General features: G+C 45.6%; 1 protein-coding gene across 16 annotated transcripts in view; it reads left to right on the plus strand.

Annotated features, from left to right (window-relative positions):
* TCF12 (transcription factor 12) overlaps positions 1-6,261 on the plus strand; it is a 375,360-nt gene extending 369,099 nt beyond the window's left edge. For 11 of the 16 annotated variants that reach the window (XM_077939464.1, XM_077939466.1, XM_015142316.3 and 8 more), the window contains one exon: positions 1,154-3,522. The gene's annotated coding sequence lies outside the window, so the exon portion shown is untranslated. Of the gene's footprint in view, positions 1-1,153; positions 3,523-5,781 lie in introns of those variants that run through there. The other 5 variants (XM_028850968.2, XM_077939465.1, XM_028850969.2 and 2 more) reach the window with 1 other exon arrangement.
* Positions 6,262-25,848: the final 19,587 nt, after the last annotated feature.

Here is a 25,848-nt window from a genome sequence, read left to right on the forward strand (position 1 = left end):
ATATATATTATATATTTACATATATATATTTACATATATATATGTTTCATTTGGTCGGTTTTGTGGCTATCTCATTTTGAACTGAAAGTCTGGAATTTGATAGAAAAACTACGAATATTAGTAACTCACCATTTCCTGAGGGATTTAGTTCCTACCACCACTACATATATGGGGTCAAACCAGACCACACAGAAGATTTCATTTAGGGTAAAAGAAAGGAAGAGTTAAGGTTGCTAATTTCATAAAGATAGTTACCTGGTTTCATGAATTGGATAGCAGGTTAAAAGCAACAAGAGACAGGGCAGATGTATATTATATACATCTGTATAATTATATATATATATTTATATATATAATATATTTACAGAGTTACCACTATATATATTATATTGGGAACATAAGTATGTATAGAATTTGTACTAATAGAGTAAAATGTTGTTAATAAATATTGAGTAAACATTTATTGAGGACCTACTGTGTGCCAGGAACTGGGACCAATATGAAAATGAATGCAAAATGGCCTCTGACCTCAAGTGTTCTCAGTTCAGATGAAATAAATGTAAACTGTTAACACAGTGTGGTTGAGTGGAGGCAGCAGCAAATTGAGGGCTTTACTGTTGTCTCACTACTGAGGAATGAATGAGTAGCACCTCAGAGCTCAGTTATTGCCAACTTGAGTGTTGTTAAAATGAAAGTTTGCATCATTGCTGCAGCTGTTTTATACTCCTGTAGTTTGTGATTCTGTAATCACATGATCTCCTTTAAAAATCTTACCATATAGCCGGGTGTGGTGGTGCACACCTGTAGTCCCAGCTACTCAGAGACTGAGGTGGGAGGATCACTTGAGCCCAGGAGTTTAAGGCTGTATTGAACCATGATCATGGCACTGTACTCCAGCCTGGGTGATAGAGCAAGACACTGTCTGAAAACAAACAAACAAAAAACCTTACCATACACATCAAGTAAAACCATTTCATTATACCTTAAAAGGAAGAAGTTCATTAAGTCACTTAGCAGACTACAAATTTAGTGCAGACATGGATATAGATGAGGAATACCAGCTTGTTTTGTTGGTGGGAGGGGGAAGGTGTTTTATTTTTAATAATTATGTACTAACTGGTATTGTCCTCTCCCTTGGCTGTCCCTGCCACAGTTCCAGAGTTATCAGTAGGCTAGATAGAAGGTGACCTCTCCTCATAAGGACTTGGACAACTCAGATTATCTGAAGACACAGACCTGACAGGAGGGAGAAGAAAAAACAAAACACTTGAAGCAAGAAACTCAAATGTAATCCTACGATCAAAGCAACTGGTCAACACTTCCATCAGAAGTGAAGATAGGAAGCTCATCAGATAGAACATCAGCCCATGAGATGTTTGCAACAAATCATTTTGTTGCAAGCAGTGTGTCGCTTCTGCACAATCAGAGACTGTCTCGATCTCTCCACTCACCGTGGAAGTTGCCTTGTGCCTAAACTGAATTGACAAATGCATTGTAACTACAAATTTTATTTATTGTTATGAAACTGTAAGGTCTACATATAAAGGGAAAAAGTTAATGTGGAAAGCTGATCTACACTCAGCTGATGCCAGCATATATTAAAGCAGTTCACGTGCAGAGAACAAAGCAATGACAACCATTGGCCCTTAGCATTCCCGGCATACCTATTAGTGTCTTAAAAAGGAAGGGAAAAGTCTTTTGTTGCCCTCTCCTATCCTTTTGCCATATGAATAGTGTTTTCCATGAAATAGGAAAATATCACTTGGAATAGCATTTCTCTTGCTCTCATTTTTTGATTTATTTTTATTTTCTCTTTGTGGGTGTTATATTTGATTTCTAAATCTGAATAGTTTATGGTCACAGTCCAGCCTCCTCCATGCAGCCCTGTGTGCTTTGCACATTTACCTTACAGTGGTAAGCAGAGACCATCTGTGACCATAGCCTAGCTAGGATTTTAAAAGGGGAAATTTTGTTCTCTAGGTTTTCCCCCAAATAAACATTGCTTTATTTCTAATAATAACCAAGACTTTTCAAGCTTCTAGATCTCATAGGAAAGCTTGTAACAGCAAAATTGTAAATTACAAGGGAAGAATCTACTTTTTAGAAATTGCTTTGTTTTCCAAGCAGTAAGTACTACATACAGTACTTGTAAAGTGTTAGCTGTAAGTAAGCACAAAATACATTTAAAATACAAAGACGATTTTTTCAGGCTGTGATTATGGTGAACATAACAAAACCCAGTAGTCACCAAGGCAGGTAGTGTGATAAATGAACACACCACTCTGAGGCTAATTACCTAATGGAATACAAGAGCAATGGTCACCCGTGTTTCCTTATCCTAGCCTTTATTTCTCTGTCATTTGGATGGCTGGTCAATGGGGAAGAATTCAGTGGGTGATTTAATCAACTGCAAACCATCTGCCCCTGTCCCAAAATGATGAGCCAGATTAGCATTAAACCAGTATTTGTCAGTCCATCTTAATACTGTTCATTAAGGCACTCTCTGTCTCTATTTGCATTATCCTTAGGAGTTGTTTTCAAAGACATAATCACTTTGAACTTCCATGAAACCTGTCTTCCACCACAACAACCCTGGGAGAGAAAAACATGCTAAACGAGGTATCTTGGCTTAATAATTCCTTATAGCCAACATCAACAGTGGCAATCAGCACACAGAGGAAAGGACCCAAATCACTATGTAGCTTAAAGATTTCTGTTAATTTGAAAGAACAAAAACAGGACAGAACTTCTGGTACTCTAATCAGGATGATTCCTAACAAGTCAGTCATTTGTGAACTTAGTGGACTTTTTGGTTACTTTAATTTGCATATATTCTCCAGTTACATCAGACTCTATCTGTGGCCTTGTTCTTCATTTCAGTGTTAATCAGCTAAACAGAAGTTGTTGCTTATGATGTGTGAGTGAACATATGCCACTGCCTGGCCTTTTTTTCTTCAGAGCTTGTTGTCTTTTTCGCTATATTAGACTTTGCAGTATGCCCAGAAGCTTTCCTTCATAAAATAGAAAGAAAAAAACATTTGGCTTATTTTTCACTGTAGCTAGTCTTTTATACAATAATCTTGTAAGAAAATTTCTTGAATTCTAAATATTACTCTTTCTAGATTTTTGAAATCAAAAAGTTTTCAGTAAAAAGTTTCTTACTTTATTTTATTATATTAGGTAGTAAAAATGTAGGGTTATTTACCATAACCTGTTCATTAATATCAGAAATTTACAATAGCATTTTAAGACCATAGTAGGATTCTAGCATACCGTGTAGTACCTATGGAGTATTGTAAGAGCTAATTGTTGGAGATGAATTGCTTCTCATCTTGTTCTCCAGTTTCCATTGTTGGTTTATTGCAGATTTGTATCCTGTGTCAAATTCAAGGTATTATTGATAAACCTTTTCAACCAGCAGCAAGAAGTTCAAATTTTTTTCTGTCACTGTAACAGAAAACACAATATGTATATAACATTTATGTAGCAATAAATGTGCCATCTTTTTTTTAACACAGTAAACTAGTGAGTTTTTTACATTACTCTTTCTCAAATAATAATGTATTTTGTTTTCTTTTCTCCATCTCATTCATCCCAGAAACACTCACACTGCTTTTCCTAACTGCATTATCTGCATTATCTGGGAAACCCTTCAGGACAGAATCAGGGTTGTGGAGCTAAGTTGGCAATCTGGTCTAGAGCTTCTCCAGCTTGTGCTTTTCTCCTCTTGCCCTCACTACTGATAGTGGCCTTTTACCCTTTTCCTCAAGATTGACCAAACAGCAATTACTAGTTATAGAAAATCTACTCATTTGTAGATCTAGAGAAAAATGAAGAAGATGGAAAAAGACTCAAATGAGGCTTTTTAAGTTATTCTTCAAAGCACTTTTCACATTTCCCATACCCTTTCTCACAGAAAAAGTGTGTCATAATTAGGTAATGGTATTGTTTATTGTTTAAAAGATAAAAGTTTGCTTTTATCCCAGTTTTTAACCACAAAAAAAGCATAGTGATTATCCATGAGGACTTCATGCCAAGCAAGAACCTCAAACAAACTGGACAAACTTTTTTTGACAGTGAATGACTTTTTGTAGGACCTGTGCATGCAAAACCCATGGTGATTGTCACATCCTCTTGGTATGCTGGCAGATTGCTTCTCTTGGTGAATTATGAAATCCACTGTTCACATTGGGTGCCTAACAGAACGTTTTGTTTCTTGTGGGATTTAGTGAAAACTGTTAAAGTTGTTAAGTTGATTTTATACAAAATGATAAAAATCTCTAAGAAGAAAATGTATAATCTTAAGAGCTGAAATGAAATATAGAGACCATCTAGTAAACGACCTCATTAATAGATCTGTGAAAACTGAGACTCAGATTGTATGTCTCTAAGAACACATAATTAGTAACAGATCAAGACACTTACAACTTTCCCTACAAAACCTCCCTGCCTTTACTTTCTCTTTCTAGATTTCTAGGCCAATTCTACTCAGTGTCTTCATTTTCTTCCATATTTGTTTTATTTCATGTTTCTCTCCTACAGTTCATGTTTTCTTTCTCCTTGGAAACTCAAAATTTAAACGTGTGTGTGTGTGTGTGTGTGTGTGTGTGTGTGTGTGTGTGTGAGACTTTAAAGAATTTGGCATTAAATAGTCCTCGATTCAGATCTAAGCTCAACATCTGATTAACTTCATTTTCTTATCTGAAAAATGGAGATAACATTAGAATTGTGTAAGGATTGAATGAAACAATGTATGGAAAGCTCTTATGGTTCTTGTCACATAATAAGTACTTAATGATAAATATTTTTAAATAAATAATATTATAACCAACTCCCAGGATGATTCCTCTTCAGCCATCCTGTCAGAGGTAAATGGTGAAATAAACCCCCAGAAGATGTCAACCCATCTTTGTAGGAGTCTACATTCTTTTGCAGCCATCCAATGAAATAATTGCATTTCTTTTCAATGCCCTCCCGTGGCTACATTTTAAGAGGTTTTTTTTTTTTTAGACCTTCACATTTCAAGAGTGAGTCTGGCGGGCATGGTGGCTCACGCCTGTAATCCCAACAATTTGGGAGGCCAAGGCAGGCCAATCACTTGAGGTCAGGAGTTCATGACCAGCCTGGCCAACATGGTAAAACCCCGTCTCTACTAAAAGAACAAAACTTAGCCAGCTGTGGTGGCAGGTGCCTGTAATGCAAGCTTCTCGGGAGGCTGAGGCAGGAGAATCGCTTGAACCTAGGAGGTGGAGGTTTCAGTGAGCTGAGGTCACGCCATTGCACGACAGCCAGGAGAACAAGAGCAAAACTCTGTCTCAGAAAAAAAAAGAGTAAGCCAGTAGGCTTTACCCAGTCACACTGTGTGGGTGGACAGCTGTATCAGTTTGGGTTCTTAAGAAGCAGATGCCAAGAGGAAGTTAGAAGGGCAAAGGATTTATTAGGAGATGTACCTGTGAAAAACAAAGGGGTGAGGAATCAAAAGTAGACAGGGATGGCCTTCAGACCATGCTGCAGGTTTGACATTAAAAGAAGGGCGTGTAAGGAAGGAGGATTAGGCAGGGAGAGCCTCAGGCTGCCTGCAGTTCTGAAGAAGGCCTGAGCAGCCCAGTAGGGGTGTTGTGGCACAAAGATTGCCGACGAAGGAGGCTTGTGTTGGGCAGGAATGGCAAAGTAGTATCAGTGTCCCTGTTTTGGTCGGTCATTGACTGGGATTTACCTGAGGAGACTGAGGCCTCAGTTTGAACAGCCAGAAGCTGACAGCTAACCACTCTTTCCCGACAGGTTATCTTTGAAAGGAGACCTCAGGTGCACCTCATGGCTTCCACAGCACTTCATCATCTTCCTACAAAAGAGCAAAATAAAACCAAAGGGTCTTCTGAAGTCACTGAGACAATAGCTGATCTCATTGGGCCAATGAGTCTTCTAAAAATTGCAGTTCCTTCTCCTTTGGCATTTCACAGTCAAGTAAACCTAGACGTATTATCCGAAGAATGAATCCCATTCCTCCTCCATCTTCTTTGGCTCTGGTGTGTAATCTGGATACTAGCCCCTAAAGTTGCTGTGTTTAGCAACTTCATTTCTCCATGTCTGTTGGGGGCTGGTTTCACAATCCCCTAAGGATAACAAAATCTCTGGATGCTCATGGCCTTTATATAAAAGGGCACGATATTTGCATACAATCTATACACATCCCCCCACATACTTTAAATCATCTCTGGATTACTCATAGTACCTAATGCAATGTAAATCCTATGTAAATCATTAGTATGCTGCATGGGTTTTTTGTCTGCATTATTTTCAGTATTGCACTGTTTTGTTGTGAAAACAGGGTCTTGCTCTGTCACCCAGGCTGAAGTGCAGTGGTATGATCCTAGCTCAATGTAACCTCAAACTCCTGGGCTCAAGTGATCCTCCTGCCTTGGCCTCCCAGAGTTCTGGGATTACAGGCGTGAGCCACCATGCCCAGCCTGTAGTGGTGGTGGTGGTGGTGGTGGTGGTGGTGGTGTTTGAGACAGGGTCGTACATTATTGCCAAAGCTGGAGTACAGTGGCACATACATGGCTCAACCTCCTTGGCTCAAACAATCCTCCTGCCTCAGCCTCTAGAGTAGCTGGGACCGTAAGTGCACCCCCGTGCCTAGATAATTTTTTTATTTTTTGTAGAGATGGAATCTCCCCATGTTGACCAGGCTGAGCTTAAAATTATGGACTCAACCTGTCCTCCCGCCTTGGCCTCCTAAAGTGCTGGGATTATAGATGGCTGTGCGTGGCCCCTTGTAAATTTATAATTAGTTTTCCCCCCCCCAATATTTTTGATCTATGGTTTCTTGAATCTGGATATGGGACCTGCATGCAGATAAGAAAGGCCAGCTGTATTATGGTGTTCTTCACCGGACAAGTGACAGTCCCTGCTTGCTGGGTCAGTAGATTGTCCACGCGTCTTTGTGGCCACCTGGCTTAGGAAGCTCACAATTCCCTGTGAGTGCCCTCAGCCCTAGGCTTTCTTACGTGTGCCTGTGCTGGAGCATGTATATGGGAGTAGAAATAGCTTTCCTATGTTTGTTATCTTTCTTTAGTTACTACCAGAAGACAGCCTGGAGGGGCTTTCTGTTCTCTTTGACATAGACCTTCAATCCCCTCCCCAAACTGTCATGTGGTGCCACTGCTGCCTTCTGCCAGGGTCTGCTTTCTCTCTCTTGAGGGTCAGTGTTCCACTACGCTGGGTCCCCAGGGTCTCTGAGCCATTTTGTCTTTGGGCTTGGTGAGCGCCATGTGCAAGACTTCCAAGTCTTTCAAAGCTTGTGAAAATGTTTGCAATCTGAAAAAATATTACGGTGCCAAAAAAAAAAATGCAAAATGAAATTAATTTCAAAAACAATTACAAAAGTCATACAAAACTGTTATAGCAAAACTAAATTGCTATTTAATGTGGAACTTGAGCTCATTTTAATGTATTTGATCTTATTAAATTTGGTATAGAAGGAATGTACCTTAACACAATAAAGAAGCATCTATGATAAACCCATAGCTAACATCCTAACTCACTGGTGAAAAGTTAGAAGCTTTTCCTCTAAGATCAGGAAAAAGACAAGGATGCCCACTCTAGCCACTTCTATTCAACATAGTAATCCTAGCTGGAGCAATTATGCAAAAGAAAGAAAAGACAGCCAAACTGGAAGAAGTTTAACTGTCCCTATTTGCAGACAACATAATCTTGTAATACAGAAAACCTTAATGATTCTACCGAAAAACTTAAAACTAACAAATGAATTCAGTAAAGTTGCAGAATACAAAAATCAACATACAAAAATTAGTAGCATTTCTACACACTAACAGTGAACTACCTGAAAAAAAAATCAAGAAAACAATCCCATTCAGAAAAGCTTAAAAAAATTAAATACTTAGGAATAAATTAAACCAAAGAGGTGAAAACTGATACACTAAAAACTATAAAACATAAATTGAAGAAGATGCCAATAAATGGAAAGATAGACCACGTTCATGAATTGGAAGAGTTAATGTTGTTCAAATGTCCATACTACCCAACGTGATCTACAAACTTAATGCAACCCGTATCAAAATTTCAATGACTTTTTTTCACAGAAATAGAAAAAGCCTGAAATTTGAATAGAACCACAAAAGACCCCAAATAGCCAAAGCAACCTTGAGCAAAAAGAACAAAACTGGAGGCATCACACTACCTGACTTCAAAATATACTAAGAAGTTACAGTAATCAAAACAGTACAGTACTGACAACAAAGAAGACACATAGACCAATGGAACAGAATAAAACACAGAAGTCAGTCTGTGTATTTACAGAAAATTGATTTTTGACAATGATATCAAGAACACACATGAGGAAAGGACAGTCTCTTCAATAAATAGTGTTGGGAAAATCGTCTGTCTACATGCAAAAGAATGAAATTAGACCTTTATCTCATACCATACACAAAAATAAATTCACAGTGGATTAAAGACTTAGACATAAGACCTGCAACTATAAAATTGCTAGAAGAAAACAAGATTAAAAAAAAGAAAACAAGACAAAAGCTCCATGACATTGGTCTGGGCAATGGTTTTTTTAATATGATCCCCAAAAGCACAGACAACAAAAGCAAAAATAGACAAATAATATTATATCAAACTAGAAAGCTTCACAGCAAAGGAAACAATAATCAACAGTGAAGAGACAACCTGGAAAAAAATATTTGCAAGCCACACATTCGGATAAGGGGTTAATATCCAAAATATACAAGTCAATAACAAGAAAACCAAGAAACCAATTAAAAACTGGCCAAGGACCTGAATAGACTTTTCTCAAAAAAAGGCATACAGATGGTCAACATGTATATGAAAAAGTGCTCAACATAATTAACCATCAGGGAAAGGCAAGTTAAAACCTAAGTGAGATATTACCTCACACATAGTAGAATGGCTATTATCAAAGATGGCAGGGCACAGTGGCTCCTGCCTGTAATCCCAACACTTTGGGAGGCCTAAGCAGAAGGATCGCTTGAACCCAGGAGTTTGAAACCATCCTGGGCAACAAAGTGAGCCCGTCTCTACAAAAAATAAAAATTAACCAGGTATGGTGGCGTGCACCTGTAGACCCAGAAACTTGGAAGGCTGAGGCGGGAAGATCACTTGAGCCCAGGAGTTCGAGGCTGCAGTGAGCTGTGATTGCACCACTGCACTCCAGCCTGGGCGACAGAGTGAAACCGTGTCTCCAAAAAAAATGCACAAAAGATAAGGTGTTGGCAAGGAAGTGGAGAAGGGGGTACCCTTGTACACTGTCGGTGGGAATGTAAATTACTACAGCCATTATAGAAAACAGTATGGAGGTGCTCAGAAAAATAGAAATAGAACTACCATATGCTCCAGCAACCCCACTACTGAGTATATATCCAAAGGAAATAAAATAAGTATGTTAAAGAAATATCTGCACTCCCATGTTTGTTCATTACAGCATTATTCACGATAGCCAAGATACAGAATCAACCTAAGTGCCCATCAGTGAATGAATGGATAAAGGAAGCATGGTATATTTCCACAATTAAATACTGTTCAGCCTTAAAACAGAAGGAAATGCTGTCATATATGACAACATGGATGAGCCCAGACGACATTATGTTAAGTGAAATAGTCCAGGCAAATCAAATACTACATGATCTCATTTATATCTGGAATGTAAAAAAAAAAAAAAAAAAAATTGAGGCCGGGCACGGTGGCTCACGCCTGTAATCTCAGCACTTTAGGAGGTTGAGGCAGGCAGATCATGAGGTCAGGAGTTTGAGACCAGCCTGGCCAACATGGTGAAACCCCATCTCTACTAAAAATACAAAAATTATCTGGGCATGCTGGCACGCACCTGTAATCCCAGCTACTCAGGAGGCTGAGGCAGGAGAATTGCTTGAACCCAGGAGGTAGAGGTTGCAGTGAGCCACGATCACAGCCTGGGAGACAGAGCAAAACTCCATCTTGGGGAAAAAAAGAAAAATTGAATGCATAGACGCAAAGAGTAGAATGGTGGGGCTGGGGGTGACGAGAGGTGGGGCAGTGAGGGAGCTGGGGAAATGTTGGTCAAAGAGCACAAAATTTCAGTGAGACAGGATAAATAAATTCAAGAGATCTGTTATACAACATGGGGACTATAGTTAGTGTGTTATATTTTTGAAAATATAATTTTTTGTGTGTTCTCATCACAAAAAGTAATTATGCGAGATAACGCATATGTTAATTAGCTCATTTGAGCCATTCACAATGTATACATATTTCAAAACACTACGTTGTACACAATAAATACATACAATATTTTTTGTCAAAAAACTTTTAGGCCGAGCACGGTGGCTCATGCCTGTAATCCCAGCACTTTGGGAGGCTGAGGCAGAAGAATCACTTGAGGTCAGGAGTTCAAGACCAGCATGGCCAACATGGTGAAATCCTGTCTCTAATAAAAAATATAAAAATTAGCTGGGTATAGTATCATGCACCTGTAATCCCAGCTAATTGGGAGGCTGAGACATGAGAATCACTTGAACTCCGGAGGCAGAGGTTGCAGTGAGCCTGGTCCATAGAGCAAGCCTGCACTCCAGCCTAGCCCCAGGGTGAGACTCGGTCTCAAAAAAAAATAAAACAACCAACAACAACAAAAACTTTTAAATCTATTTAAAATGGCTATTATCAAAGATAGCAGGGCACAGTGGCTCCTGCCTGTAATCCCAACATTTTGGGAGGCCTAAGCAGAAGGATCACTTGAACCCAGGAGTTTGAAGCCATCCTGGGCAACAAAGTGAGCCCGTAAGTTGAGACTTCCAAAAGTCTTAAAAACCATCCTAAGTTCCTTCAGTCCTAGAGTTCTTTCTCAGTTATCACTGTTTTTGGTTCTCCGGCTTCTTGATAGTCTCCTTGGAAGAAAAACAACTGCATCTTTCCCTCCAAAGGCAAGAGCCATCTCTATCTCTGAAGATCTAACCTTCTGCCACAGTTCGAATATGTTGGAAACGTAATCCCCCATGCAAAAGTGTTGAGGGGGCGCCTAATAAGAGGTCATGAGGGCTCTCCTCCCGGGCTGTTTTGCCCTGCCGCCTTCCACCTTGGATGACGCAGCACAAAGGCCCTCAACAGATGCCAGCCCCTCCATCTTGCACCTTCCAGCCTCCAGAATTGTAAGAAATACATTTCTGTTGTTCTTTTTTAATTACTCAGTCTCAGGTATTCTGTCATAGCATCAGAAAACACACTAAGATACCTGCCTAGGCCATGAGGACCCCAAGACACAGCACAAATTTTCTAGAAGCTCTAACCAGACCACCTTTCTCCTACTCCCACGGTAAGGTCCTTCCTTCCCCTGTCCCTTGCAGCCCTATGGGATTTTTTGCTTTCTCTCATTCTCCAGGCCTTCTGCAGCTCCATTTCCTGCAAGATTGCATCTTTTCTCCTGGATATTTGGTCCTCGCTGGACTGAGGTGGCAGCCCAGGGTTGGGAGCAGGCCTCTGGCTGGCCTCTGGTCAGTAAGCCAGAGGGGTCACCTTGTCCTGAAAGACAACCCAGCCATTGGCCATGTTTTCTGCCATCTTCTGAGTATTCCCAGTGACCCCCCTTAGCAGTTCAAGACAAGTTGGGTTACACAACAAGGCAGCACAATAATGAAGCTCCCACCCCTGGCTTGGACCTGGGCATTAGAAAGCCCTGCCTGCGGGGGGCAGGGGGTGGGGCCCTCACATGCAGGAGGCAATGGCTAGTAGCTTCACCAGAGGATCCTCTGCCTCCTCGGTCCAGGCCTCCCCCTGGGGCCGTCCCGCCTCTTCCTCATTAAAGCCTGTGCTCAAAGGAGCGGGGTTGTTTTTCAGATTCTTTCAGCAGTGAGTTATTGATCAACACTGATAATGCAAGCAGCTTGATCTCACCCTCCACTGGCAGAGATTAATTAGCTTGATTCCCAAGCATAATTCCTAATTAGGCACGGGAAGAAAGGAAAGAGAACACAAAGGAACTATTCTTCTCCAGGAACCACCGACCTTCTGTCCAGGGGTGGAGGAGGAAGAAACAGGTAAGCATGTCCCAGCACCAGAGTGCTTCTTGCCCAGTCCAAAGCTGGGCAGCCAGCCCATGAGCACAAACAACACCGAGGATGGTGCCGGTGCCATCCTGCACAGGTCTCAGAAGAAAATGTGCATTTTATTTGTTTGCTTTACTCTCTGCCTAATGATGCGCAGGGAAGGCACAATTAAGCAGGAAGCTTTGAAGTACCTGCTCTAGGCTTGCTTGGCCACCAGAGGCTGAGGATGCAAGCAGGGGAGAATTCAGCTCCATTGGGCTGGGGAAGAAAGGTTGGATGGGGAGGGGGTAGTGGCCCTGAGACTTGAACAGAAATAGTGAAAGGAAGCACTTCCTGCTGCTGAGAGGCAGCAGCCATCTTGTTCTGTTGTGGGCATTTTCTAGAGTGTTCCAGCCAGGACCGGTGATCCAAATGGCTCTTCCCTGGTGGTGGGTGGGGCAACAGGAGGTAGGAAGGACCTTCAATGTGGCAACCGTGAGGTGTGGCCAGTCAACTTACCCATGCTGAGCTTCCATTTCTCTTCTGTGAAATGGGGATAATCAACGATCGCATCAGCTTACGTGACGGTTGTGAGAATTAACTGAGGAATTCAGAGATGCATTGCACATAGGAGGCACTTCCTAACCCACCTAAAGAAAGCAAATCCACAGGGCAGCAAATCAGAAGCGGATAAGGACTGACCTCCTCCTTATTCAGTAGCACATGTCTAATAGACCCGACTGTGTCCCGCACATGCTGCCCCTGAGGAAGGCTTATTATAAGGAGCTACAAACAATGTAACCTGGGAAAGACAGTGGACTCAGGTATAGAACAAGAACACCTGCCTGGGTGACTGGGGACCAGGATGCAGGGAAGGCTGCCTGGAGGGAGTGACACACCCCTGAGTCTGAAATGACATTTTTGGCCAGGAAACAATGATTTGGTGAAAATGAGTTCACTAGAGGTTAATAAAAATTGGCAGTCCTGGCCAGGCACGGTGGCTCACGCCTGTAATCCCAGCACCTTGGGAGGCTGAGGCAGGCGGATCACGAGGTCAGGAGTTCGAGACCAGTCTGACCAACATGGTGAGACCCCGTCCCTACTAAAACTACAAAAATTAGCCAGGCATGGTGGCACCTGCCTGTAATCCCAGCTACTCAGGAGGCTGAGGCAGGAGAATCGCTTGAACCCAGGAGGTGGAGGTTGCAGTGAGCCAAAATCATGCCACTGCAGGTCAGCCTGGGCAACAGAGCAAGACTCTGTCTTAAAAAAAAAAAAAAAAAAAAATTGGGAATCCCTGCTGTCTGCAGTAGGCCAATCGTGTGTCCAAGAATCATGAGAGTATCCTTCCCCATCACCACCACCACCCCACACTCACACCAAAATGTGTCACCCTTCAATCCCTTGAAGTCTGTCTGCTCGCCATCCTGATCCAAACAAGCCACTTTAAATAAAGTGCAATTATGAAACAATAGGGGACATTCGAACACTGGCCGGACTACTGTTGATACATTTAGATGTGATACTGTGGTTATGTTTTTCTAAAAGTCCTTGTCTGTTAGAGATACACACTGAAGTATTTACAGAGAGAATGATACAATCGCTGTCTGGAATCCACTTCAATGCCACCCAGTGTTCGAGGGTGGGGAGTGGGGTTAGGCGGTTTCAAGGAAACAAGATTGGCCCAGTCTATCAGCATCGATGCTGGGTGAGATAGGGAAGTGGGGGTTCATTATACACTTTACTTTTGAAAGTGAAGTTTTTCATAATAAAAAGTTGAAAGACGGAAGGAAGGGAGATGGGAAGGCAGGGAAAGGAGAAAGGGAAGGAGAGAAGGAAAAGATTCTGCTCAAATGTCCCTTTGGAAACCTTTCTTGACCCCCGCGTTGGTACGGGACGGGGGGAACGGGGAGGCTGTTTTCTGCTCAGCCAGAGCAACAAGGCCCATGAGGAGACAGGAGGGATGTCTGGAGAGCAGTCCCAAGCCACAGAGTCCTTCTGGGGACCATCCACACCATGGAGAGAGAGCAGAACAGGGAGCATAGCACAGACCCATGACATAGCGCTGTGCCCATGACATCAGCTGGCAAAGGGCCACGGGACCAGGAGGGAGGCATTAGAAGGGCGAACACTAGCAGCTGTTGAATAGGAAGAAACGTGAACCAACTTCTCTACCTAAGGAAGTGGTGGCAAGGCCGTGGAGGTTCGGGAGAGGGACAGGTTCCAGGATTAGAGTGGCTTTTTTTTCTTGAAGGGGGAGAGGCTACTGTAGCCGCAGGTACCGAGCATCTGGTGTCCGGAGAGACGCAGCTACTCTAGGCAGTTTCTGATCTGGAACCAGGAAGTGTCTGTCTCCCCACAGGCAAGCAGATGCTCTGGCCTTGGTGCTGGGCCTGCCACCACCAGAGGCAGAGATGCCCCCACGTGCCTGCGTCAGGCATGACAGGTCACCCCTGAGTCCTTGGGTCTCCCCAGGCCTTCTCCAGGCCTTCCCAACAGGGCTGAGGTTGAAGAAAACGCTCAAGGTTCACCCCACTGCTCCGACCCTCTCACCAGAAGAGAAGGGCTGTGTCCCAAGAGCAGCCTGCTTGGGAAAAGAATATGTGGGGTGACTTGTCCAGATCTGCCCAGGGAGGCTGGGAATGGAGAGAGAGAGGAATCTGCCAACCAGTTGGGGGAAAGTGGATTTTGCAACAACCTTGATGATATTAAATGCTTGGGGGGCCTGGGAAGACCAAATGTTTAATATTTGGAGAAGAGGCTGTCTAAACAAAGTAATTAGGAGGCTCCTTTGTAGTGATATGAAAGAGATGAACTGGGTATACCCGACATCAAAGACAGGAGATTCAGTGGGGAATGAGGCCCACGGCCGGGCGTGGGCAGCGCTGGAGGACAGGATCTCGAAGTGTGCTGTGGGGGAGGGCAGCCCCTGCAGTGTGCATGTTGAGTGCTGGGAAACCCCAAGTAACACTTCCCCACTCATTTAACACACTTCCTAAAACCTCTCTCTCAGACGAAGGTTAAACCTCCCCAAAAGCTACTTTTCAAAAGCAACCTTTACCACCAACCACGAGAAACACAGGAGCCTGCCTTCCACTGTTTACCATTGGGCAGGAGGTCGTTTATGGACCATTCTCTCGCCCAGGATAAACTCAGAAGTGGACACTGAGGGCAGGTTCTGGGTGCCACCAGGCAAGCTAGGGCATCGGAGTTCAGCAGAGCTGGGTGGGAATTCTGCTTCTCCCTCCACTACCTGAGTAACCCTGGGCAAGTCGCTTAGCCTCTCCAAGCATAAACTGCTTTGCTTGTAATATGCAAATAATAAGGGGTGGAGGAATTTTTTTTTTTTTTTTTTTTTTTTTTTTTTTGAGACAGAGTCTTGCTCTGTCACCCAGGCTGGAGTGCAGTGGCGCGATCTCGGTTCACTGCAATCTCTGCCTCCTGGGTTCAAGCAATTCTCCTGCGTCAGCCTCCTGAGTAGCTGGGATTACAGGCGCCCGCCACTACACCCAACTACTTTTTGTATTTTTAGTAGGGACGGGCTTTCACCATGTTGGTCAGGCGTTTTCCCAGGACCCAGGCAGACAGCTGATTCCAGCATCCATGTTGCATCCCCCTCCTGCTGTAGCTGGCGTCTCCCAGAGCCGGGCACCCACCACAGAGCTTCTAAGCCCAGGCCCATTTGAACACAGGAGGACTTCTGAAGTTCATTTAACCCCAAAATCAGTGATTCTACATCATATTTTGAAGTGTTTACAGGTAAATCATGTGATACTGGTATTTATTTTTAAAATATTCTAGCCCAAAGTACATGGTAGACAAAATAAGAATGTCAGGATGCTGATAATTAGTGAAACTAGACGAAGATACACGAAAGTTTAATTTTGATTCTCACCTACTTTCATGTGCATTAGGAAACTTTCATAATAAGTTAAAGGAACAAAATAGGCCAAGATCAGTTGCTCATGCCTGTAATCCCAGCACTTTGGGTGGCTGAGGAAGGCGGATTACTTGAGGTCAGGAGTTTGAGACCAGCCGAGCCAACATGGTGAAACCCCATCTCCACTAGAAAATACAAAGAAAAAAAAAATTGTCGCCAGGCGTGGTGGCAAGCGCCTGTAATCCCAGCTACTCAGGAGGCTGAGGCAGGAAAATCGCTTGAGCCTCCAAGGCGGAGGTTGCAGTGACCCAAGATTGCGCCATTGCACTCCAGCCTGGGTGACAGAGTGAGACTCCATCTCTAAATAAATAAAGGAACAAAATACATTTCAGTCTTGAGCTCCAGTTCCCTGCTGGGAGGAGCTGAAGCTGAGCTATGGCACCCGCTGCTTTTTCTCCCTCATCCCTAAAAATGTGGGGTGCTGGGTGCCAAGGGAGATCTGAAGACGGCCACCACTCAGACCAGCAGGAGAGGCCAAGAAGGTGGTAAGAAATTACAAGGTATTGTAGCACATGCTCCCCAGGGTGAGGACACAGGACTCTGGGACCTAAGGAGGGAGCAGTTAACTCAAGAGGGCCCAAGTCAGGAAGGACCTGACCATGGTGACAAAGCCAGTTAATAGGACCAATGGTTTTGCAACCACAAACATTGGTCTGGGGGACTGCGGGCCCAATGTGGTGGGAGTTTTAGAGCAGGGACCCCTCCACTGCACGTGGATTCTCATAATTGCTAAGTTGCACTGAATTCTCTCTCAACCCATTTGGAGGCTCTCACCAAGAAAGGAGTCCCTTTGAATTGGCAGGATGTTAAAAGCTTCCTCCAGCCATTGACCCTGGGTCCCCTTGGTAGAAATAAATCAGATTTTCCAGGCAGTCCTCAGTTTCACGTCCATTCCCTCATTCAATCAATTATTCAATTACAAATCATTTTTAGTATGAGTTTATGGTTCAGGAATTCAGGCAGGGCTCAGCTGGGCAGTTCTTGTGCCCCACATGGCATTGGCTAGGAATAGGCTACCCCGAAGATATCACAGTGTAATGGGAGATGGGAAATAGGTTAACACAAAGTTACTATACTACAAGAAAAATCTGGCCGGGCGCGGTGGCTCAAGCCTGTAATCCCAGCACTTTGGGAGGCCGAGACGGGCGGATCACGAGGTCGGGAGATCAAGACCATCCTGGCTAACACGGTGAAACCCCGTCTCTACTAAAAAAAATAAAAAATAAAAGTAGCCGGGCGAGGTGGCTGGCGCCTGTAGTCCCAGCTACTCGGGAGGCTGAGGCAGGAGAATGGCCTGAACCCGGGAGGCGGAGCTTGCAGTGAGCTGAGATCCGGCCACTGCACTCCAGCCTGGGCAGAGCAAGACTCCGTCTCAAAAAAAAAAAAAAGAAAAATCTTCAAATCTTCAATCTTCAGTCTTCATGGGTGTGAGTCTTCCCTGGTAGAGAGTTCTTTACTAAATTGTATTCCTGTGTTAGCCAGCCAAGCACTCACGGAGTACAGTTGTCCCTTGCTATCTGTGGCAGATTGATCCCAGACACTGCCACCTCCAGCCCTGTGAATACCAAAACCCATGGATGCTCAAGTCCTTGATATAAAATGGTATGGTATTTGCACATAACCTACACACATCCTCCCATATACTTTAAATCATCACTAGATTACTTATAATACCTAATGCAATGTAAATGCTATGTAAGTAGTTGCTACACTGTATTGCTTAGGGAATAATGACAAGAAAAAAAAGACTGTACAACTTCAGTACAAATGCTATAATTCATTTTTTTATCTGAATTTTTTGATCCATGAATACAGAGGGCTGGCTGTATAAAGAATGTACAATTTGGTACTTTACTCCTAGTTTAAGTCATCTCTTTCAGCCCATACGGGTTGCCTGGGGCAGGGCAGGGGTGTGCGTGTTGAGTCGGCGCTATACCCTGTTCCACAATGCGTGGTATCCTTTGCACACAGCTTGCAGGGCTGCCTCCAAGGATGGCTGCCTTATCCCCCACCCTTTCTTCATGGCACCCTCTTATCTCCACCCCCTTTCCTCTTCTGAGTCCTACCTTTTCTTGCCAGACCAGGGATTTGCCAATTATTCTGGATGGGCAGAGGGAAGGGGCCCTCAGATCCTGCAGATGGAGCATCTGAAAGACAATGAGACGCTGTACACAACCAAGCTCAGCCTCCTGTAAACACATCCTCTGGGTGTCACTATGCGAAAAGACTTTGTCTCTTTACATTGCACAGCGAAGTGTCCCTCTGATTGTCTTGTTGTTGGTGCGTGCATGGATTCAGGAAGAGGAGGTATTTGGACCCAACGACAAAGGTTCATCTCGGTGGTTTGTCTCCTGTGTTTGTTTTGTGCCTGCCCCATATGTATCCACCCGACTACTGGCAGCAATCCCTCCAGGACCCACCTCTGTCTTCGTGGTTTGTGTGTCCTGGTCCTGCTCCTTGGCCCCAGAATACACGCTACACATCTAACCTACCCAGTGCCTCATCCCTACGGCTACAGCGATTGGCTTAGGAATGGGCAAATGATCCAATCAGAGTAAGACTGTCTAACATCTGATCCCACTTATCCTGGAGCTAGAAGTCCCACCTTTCCAGGCTCCTCCATGTTCCTTTCTGCAGCAATGAGGAGGAAGGCTCATTCCCTTCTCAGGGAGCTTGCTGTGGTGTCCCAATCCTGACTGTCCCCTCTCCACCCCCGCCTATGGCTCCCCTGTCTCCTGGCATTCTCATCTGCCACTGAATTCTTCCCACGCCAAACGCAAGTTAGGAACCTAAGCTCGGATGAAATGCTGGCTTAGACCTCATTGCTACTGAGAAGCAGAAACCACACTTCTTAGTTGGTAGAGGTGGATATGGACTGGGGCCATAAAGATTCCTCAATCATTGAATAAGGATTTCATTATTTGGACTACTAAATACATTAGATTATTTATACTAACTAAATAAATTAGATTCATTTTTCGAAGTTTAAAATCGTTTTCAATAGAGACTAAAAAGGCTGTAGATGAGATGGGAGAATCTTTCAACGCCAGACTCTTCCCGTCTCCTCCCTAGTATGTATCACTACGCCTTGCCCAGAGAGACTGTAGGGGTGCTCAGAAAAAACCATGGCTGGTTGATTCCCTGGAAAAAGGGGCGCTGTCGCAGAGAACTCTGTGCCCTTCCTGCCGACACTGGGGTATAGAGGAGGCAAGTTCCCCTCTGAAGGTGAGCATGATTCACCGATTAAAACTAAGAAATTTACTTTGGTATGTTACTGTTAACTAACCTACAGACTTTTTTCCAGATTTCACCATGCTTTCCAATCTTGTCCTTTCCCAGTTCCAGGATCTAGTGCAGAATACCAGGTTGCATGTTAGGATGTGTCCAGTCTGTGACCATTTCTCAATCTTTCCTCGTTTTCTCATGACTTCCGACATTTATTTATTTTTTGAGACTGAGTCTTACTCTGTTGCCTAGGCTGGAGTGCAGTGGCCTCATCTTGGCTCACTACAACCTCCACCTCCTGGGTTCAAACGATTCTCCTGCCTCAGGAGATTTGCTCTGCCTCAGCCTCCCAAGTAGCTGGGATTCTCCTGCCTCAGCCTCCCAAGTAGCTGGGATTACGCGCGCACCACCACGCCTGGCTAAATTGTATTTTTAGTAGAGATGGGATTTCACCATGTTGGCCAGGCTGATCTCGAACTCCTGACCTCAGGTGACCCGCCCGCCTCAGCGTCCCAAAGTGCTGGGATTACAGGCGCGAGCCACCTCGCCCAGCCTGAGTTCTGACATTTAGAAGAGTACGTGGGGCAGGGGGGGGGATTTTGTAGAATGTCCCTCAATTTGGGTGTGTTTGGTGTTTTGCCATGAGACTGGGGTTATGCTTTTGGGGGAAGAGTGCCACACAGAGGTGAAATGTCCTCCTCATCACATTATTCGAGAGGTACATGGTACCTATGGGACTTATCACTACTGATGTTAACCTTGATCTCTTTTTTCAGGTGGTGCCTGCCAGCTTTCTCCACTGTGGAGTTACCACTTTTCCCTTTCCACATTGTATTCATCAGAAGCCAGTCACTAAGCGAGGTCAAACTCCAGGACAAAGGAATGAAGTGCCACCTCCTGGAGGGGGAGCATTCACATTTATTACTTGGGATCCTTCTGTAAGGAAGAGCTCTCTCTCCTCTAAAAAACTCTTTAATCCTTTTAAGTCTCAGTTTCTTAATTGTGAAATGGGACTAATACCTGTATCCAACCAAGGAGGTAGTTAGAAGGTTACGTGATAGGTGGAAAGCATTTAACAAAGGTGAAATGTTATGATCAGGAACAATCCAGAGACCCAACCAGCCATGTGCAGGAGCCACTTAACTCTACTGTTCTGCAGCGCTGTGATGTCTGCGTCTTTCACTGGGGGTGAAGTTCCCGGTCCCTGAGACAGGCCAGTCTGGAGACAGGCTGGTTTTCTCTCTGTTCTCCTGAGAGCCCTTCAGATGAGAGGGGAGGTCTGGAGACAGAATGCCAAAAGCCCATTAAAGGCACTGCCTTGCAGTTAAGAGAGGGAGCAGGTCTGGAGAAGAACCAGAGGAGCTCAGCCAAGGTACGGTGTATGGATTGGACTTTGGTAGAAGATGGTAAGAACCAAACACCTGAGAAACCACTTTGAAGATCAGGGTCAGAGTAAGGCCTAACACATAGTTGGCTCTCAGTAATTATTGGTTGATTGAATGGCTCAAAGAGCAACTCGACCAAGAACGCTGGACTGGGAGTCCAGTTACTTGGGGCTTGCATCCCTGATTTATTTTTATTTTATATTTATATGTGTTTTATTTTTTGAGACGGAGTCTCACTCACTCTGTCACCCAGGCTGGAGTACAGTGGCATGATCTTAGCTCACTGCAACCTCCGCCTCCCAGGTTCAAGCGATTCTCCTGCCTCAGCCTCTCGAGTAGCTGGGATTACAGGCATGCACCACCACACCAGCTAATTTTTGTATTTTTAGTAGAGACAGGGTTTCACCATGTTGGCCATGCTGGTCTCGACCTCCTGACCTCAGGTGATCTTCCTGCCTTGGCCTCCCAAAGTGTTGGGATTACAGGCGTGAGCCACCGTGCCTGGCCGTGATTTATTTTTTCGTGTATGTTTGTTTTTGTCAACTTGCTGTGTGACCCTAAGGAAGTTACTTAACTTCTCTGGGCTTCACTTTCCATGGATGAAAATTGTAAAGAGGTTGGAGAGAGAAGAGGACTAGGTCCAGGCCTTAGAGGAGAGCCACTGTCCCGGACTTCTCCCTCTGTCACCCCGCTTTCCATGACCCTCTCTGCCTGGCTTCGTGACTCCTTGCCTCGCTTTCAAAACAAATGCTGCAATCTCACTGCTCATCCAAGAGCCCGGCATTGTTAGAAACTTCCCAGCCTGCAGCAAAGGCTGCTGCAATACTGGCTCTGCCTGCCTTTGCCCTGCGCTTCCTACACACCCTCCCTTTGTTTCTCCTCAACATCTGTCCCTGACTATACTAGTCTCATGTTTGTCCTCAGCTGCTGAAAGGGCCACGTTTGTTTTCATTACAAATAAGACCACCGAGTGCGCTCCTGGCGTGAGGGCGGGAGCAGCCGCGCGCAGTCTTCAGAGGCAGCCCCCCAGGCTCTCTCTGGAGGGTGTGTCTCTGCTTCCCTTTCCCCGTGTTTATTTTTAGACCAAGACAAGTGGCCCGGGGAGACCCTCCGGACTCCCAGCCTTCAGAGGGCAGGGCAGCTTGGGCTTTCGCCCCAGCGCTTCCTGCCAGTCCCGTGTGTGTTCCTGGCCGGGGTGCGGGGAGCTGGTATCTTGGCCCTTGTGGGAGGACGCGCACAGCCCGAGGAGGGAGAGCCCCGCACGGGAAAGGGCTTTTTAGAGGTGGGGTGCCGGCGTAGGAACGATGCATTACTTTAACATTTGATTTATTTTTCCGACTGGACTTCTTCCCGGACATCTTCCCGGGGCTCTTTCTGGGCCTAGCTGCCTTTGTGATCCCGCGCCCCGGCCCTTGGCCTCTCACCTCCAGCGCGGGGGCGCCCCCTGCCGTGGGAAGCGGCTGTGACCTGGCAGAGGTGCCATCTGGGACTCTGGGTTCTCAGCCCCGGGACAGCGAACCGAGGGGCAGATGATCCATCAGAAAAGAGCCGGCACTGCCCAGCCCCGCGCCCCTGCCCCTGCCTTTTTCTGGGAGCGCCCAGCGCCGCGCCCCCTACGGCCGCTTGACCGCATCTTTGCGCCCGGCCCCAGGCTCTGGGACTGCCGTGCCCCTCATCAAGGGAGAGCCAAGGACCACAAGGGGAAGGTCAGCAGCGGTGGTGTGGCGGTCCTTTGGCTGCAGGCCCCGCCGCGCTCTCCCTCCAGTCCTTGCCTTCTCTAGGGACCAGGTAGCACCGGTGCCTGGATCTCGGCCTTGTCTCCGTGTGCCCTGCTCCCTGCCTCACCTACTAAGAACCAAGTCTGGTTCACCGTCTCCCAAGAGCTGCAACCCATTCTCAGCTAGCTGGGGGCCCAGGCCACCCCTTCCCTCCTGACCTGTGTGCCTTCTGGACTGGCTCCAGGGCCCCCCACACCGTGACCAGGGCGGGTTCCCTATGGGGCTGGCCAGTCGGCACCGTGCCAGGCCCACAGTGCCCTGGGCGCCCGTGGAAGTCGTTTTGTGTCTTTAAAATAAGAAGGAAGACATTAACCTTTAGGCTGAAGAAAATGTTTTAGTAGACAATATTAACGTATTTATCTTTATCCAACAGCCATAAAATATAACTTTAAATATTCTATTGATGGATAAAGGAGTTCATGAAGGCAGAAGTGGGCCCACGAACATCCCAGTGTGGCCCTGGACGGGACATCATGGTCCCCTGGCCAACAGAGCTAAAATGTGGGTGAAGGCCAGATTTCTTGCACATGGCAGTGACGGGATGCTCCCCAGAGAGCTTCATGTGGATTCTTTGCTTTTTGTTTTCTCTCTTAATAAAAATGTATGATGTTTACATTTGTCAGAGAACAAACAGAACTGTGGCTTGTGTTTCATGTCTTACGAAATGGGTCTTGTGTACTTTTGGCTGTTCCTTCATGTTCTTAGCAGTTATAGATTTGACCCCTCTGGAATGGAGGGGCCATATATCAGGGGGTTTGGGGCAGGGGATATGGCCCTGTTTGCCCTGCCCTCCCTGATAGGTTGATTTATCTCCCTGCAATCCCTTCTTCACCTTCTGGGGCTGGTCTTCTCCGTCCCAGATCTGCCCCCAGGGCTTTCTTTGGCACCGCCCCACTCCCGCCTTCCCCAGTAGTCTTTCTACAGACCACCCCTTCCCATGTCTCCTCAGCGCTGGCCTTCTCAGCAGTTCTAGCAACCGTCTCCACTGCTTTAGCCGGCTAGGACTGCCAAACAAAGCACCACAGCTTGGGGGCTTCAACCACAGAAATCTGTATTCTCATAATTTTGGAGACCAGAAGTCTGAGATCAAGGTGTCCACAGGGCTGATTTCTTCTGAGGCCCCTCTCCTTGGTTTGTCAACAGCCTCTTCTCCCTATGTCTTCACAGGGTCTTCCCTCTATGCCTGTCAGTGTCCTGATCTCCTCTCATTCATATTGGGTTAGGGATCACCACATGACCTCGTTTTACCTTGATCACCTCTTTAAAGACTCTTTTTTTTTTTTGAGACAGAGTCTCACTCTGTCGCTCAGGCTGGAGTGCAATGACACCATCTCGGCTCACTGCAAGCCTCAGCCTCTGAGGCTCAAGCAATTGTCCTGCCTCAGCCTCCTGAGTAGCTGGGATTACAGGCATGCACCACCATGCCTGGCTAATTTTTTTGTATTTTTAGTAGAGATGGGGTTTCATCGTGTTGGCCAGGCTGGTCTTGAACTCTTGACCTCAAGTGATCCACCCGCCTCGGCCTCCGAAAGTGCTGGGATTACAGGTGTGAGCTACTACTCCCGGCCTTCTCCAAATACCGTCACACTGTGCATTGCTACAGTTAGGATTTCAACATGTGAATTTGAGGGGGACTCAAATCAGTCCATACACCCACCACCACCTCCACTTCCGTGCACAGAAATAATTGCCAGAACTACAGACCGTGAGCTTGTGTGGGGTGACAATCCGACCAGCAACAGTGAGACAGAGCTGAGAGGGCTGCACACCAGGGCGGTGGGGCCCAGGATGCTAACAAAGCGCCGCTGAGACCCGCACAGCGTGCAGGTGCTGCTGGGGGAGAGGGGTCCCCTGAGTGGATCTGCTTGGTCTGCCCTTGCAAATAGTTATTGTCAACAGGAAGGACTTAGAGCCCCTTGATCTACATTCACGGATACTTTTTTGAACTCAAGGTTTACACTAGAAACCAGCAGCACCCCATCCCCGAGGGCTCTCTAACCCACTGTGTGTGTACCCTGACCTTACCTACCTTTTTTAAAAATTTATTTATGTATTTATTTTTTTGAGATGGAGACTCAATCTGTCGCCCAGGCTGGAGTGCAATGGCGCGATCTCAGCTCACTGCAAGGTCCGCCTCCCGGGTTCACGCCATTCTCCTGCCTCAGCCTCCCGAGTAGCTGGGACTACAGGCGCCCGCCACCACGCCTGGCTAATTTTTTGTATTTTTAGTAGAGACAGGGTTTCACCGTGTTAGCCAGGATGGTCTCGATCTCCTGACCTCGTGATCTGCCCACCTTGGCCTCCTAAAGTGCTGGGATTACAGGCGTGAGCCACCACACCTGCCCCTAACATGCCTTTTTTAAACCAAAAATTCTGATCTTTGTTCCAATAATTACTCAATGGCTACAGCTCTAGCTTCATAAATAGAGTTTATGGGGAACCTCGTGGAGGAAGCCGTCCAATAGGGAAATCTTGTACAAACCCTGCTAGGCTTATCCAGTCCTTGGGTCAAACGTTCTTGGAAAGAGACTAACCTCCCACGGGCCCTGCTACCGCGCCCCCCACCTCTGCCCCCTACTTTCTTGCCCTGCTCATCTGGCTGGTACCTGCTCAAAGGAGTCAGGTTCATTTCAAAAAGCCTAAGAGGACAAAGTGGGGAAGATGAATCTTTTCGAAAAAGAATTACTGCCTGTATTTCAAAGTCAACAGCAAATTTTAAAAAACATATTTTTTTTACAATAAAATGCTGCTTGGCATCATTCAAGCTGGTGCCACCCTCCCTCACTCCAGTGCCAGGTCTTTGTGCCGAGCCCATCGATTCTCCTGCTAGTAAAATAGGAAGGAGCTGGAGGATCACTTTTTAATCTTATTCATTTTGGCGGTGATCCTTTTGGCTCTGTCTTAACACCCGAAGACCACGAGTCCTGGCCCACATTTTTCCTGGGGGTAGAAGACGAGGGAGACAAGGGAGACAGTGCAGCTGTGTCATCTCCTTCAAAGCAAACCTCTCTGCTTAGGCCTCCAGATGCAGAGCGGACTTTAGAGGAACACTAAATCCCACCCTGATTGCCATTTAGTCCAGAGTTTCTTGCGCAGAATAACAATATCCCCAAAAGTACCCTGAGCGAAGAGTTTAAACTTGGAGTGGGACGTGCTCATGGCTGCCTTGCCTTTGCCAGCAATGTGAACCACAAACTCTTCTCTTGCCCGGCCCTCTTCCCGGAAAGTTCCTGGAACAAGCAGGAAGTCTTTCTGGGGATTTTAGTGATAGAATCTCAAGCCTGCTTTTCGGAATTCGCATCCGCGTTGTTTTTCCCAGTCTCACTCTCCCACCAAAGCCAGGACAGTGCTAGTCAAGTTCATAGCCAGAGTTCCGTGGGCATTCATTCCCTCATCCACCTCCTTTACTCGCATAACCCAGAACCACAGAGGCTCCCCATAAACTCATCCAGGCCCTTCTGGGAACCTCCAGATGCAGTCTC

The sequence above is a fragment of the Macaca mulatta genome, chromosome 7 (genome assembly GCF_049350105.2).
Source record: "Macaca mulatta isolate MMU2019108-1 chromosome 7, T2T-MMU8v2.0, whole genome shotgun sequence".
NCBI classification, from domain to species: Eukaryota; Metazoa; Chordata; class Mammalia; order Primates; family Cercopithecidae; genus Macaca; species Macaca mulatta.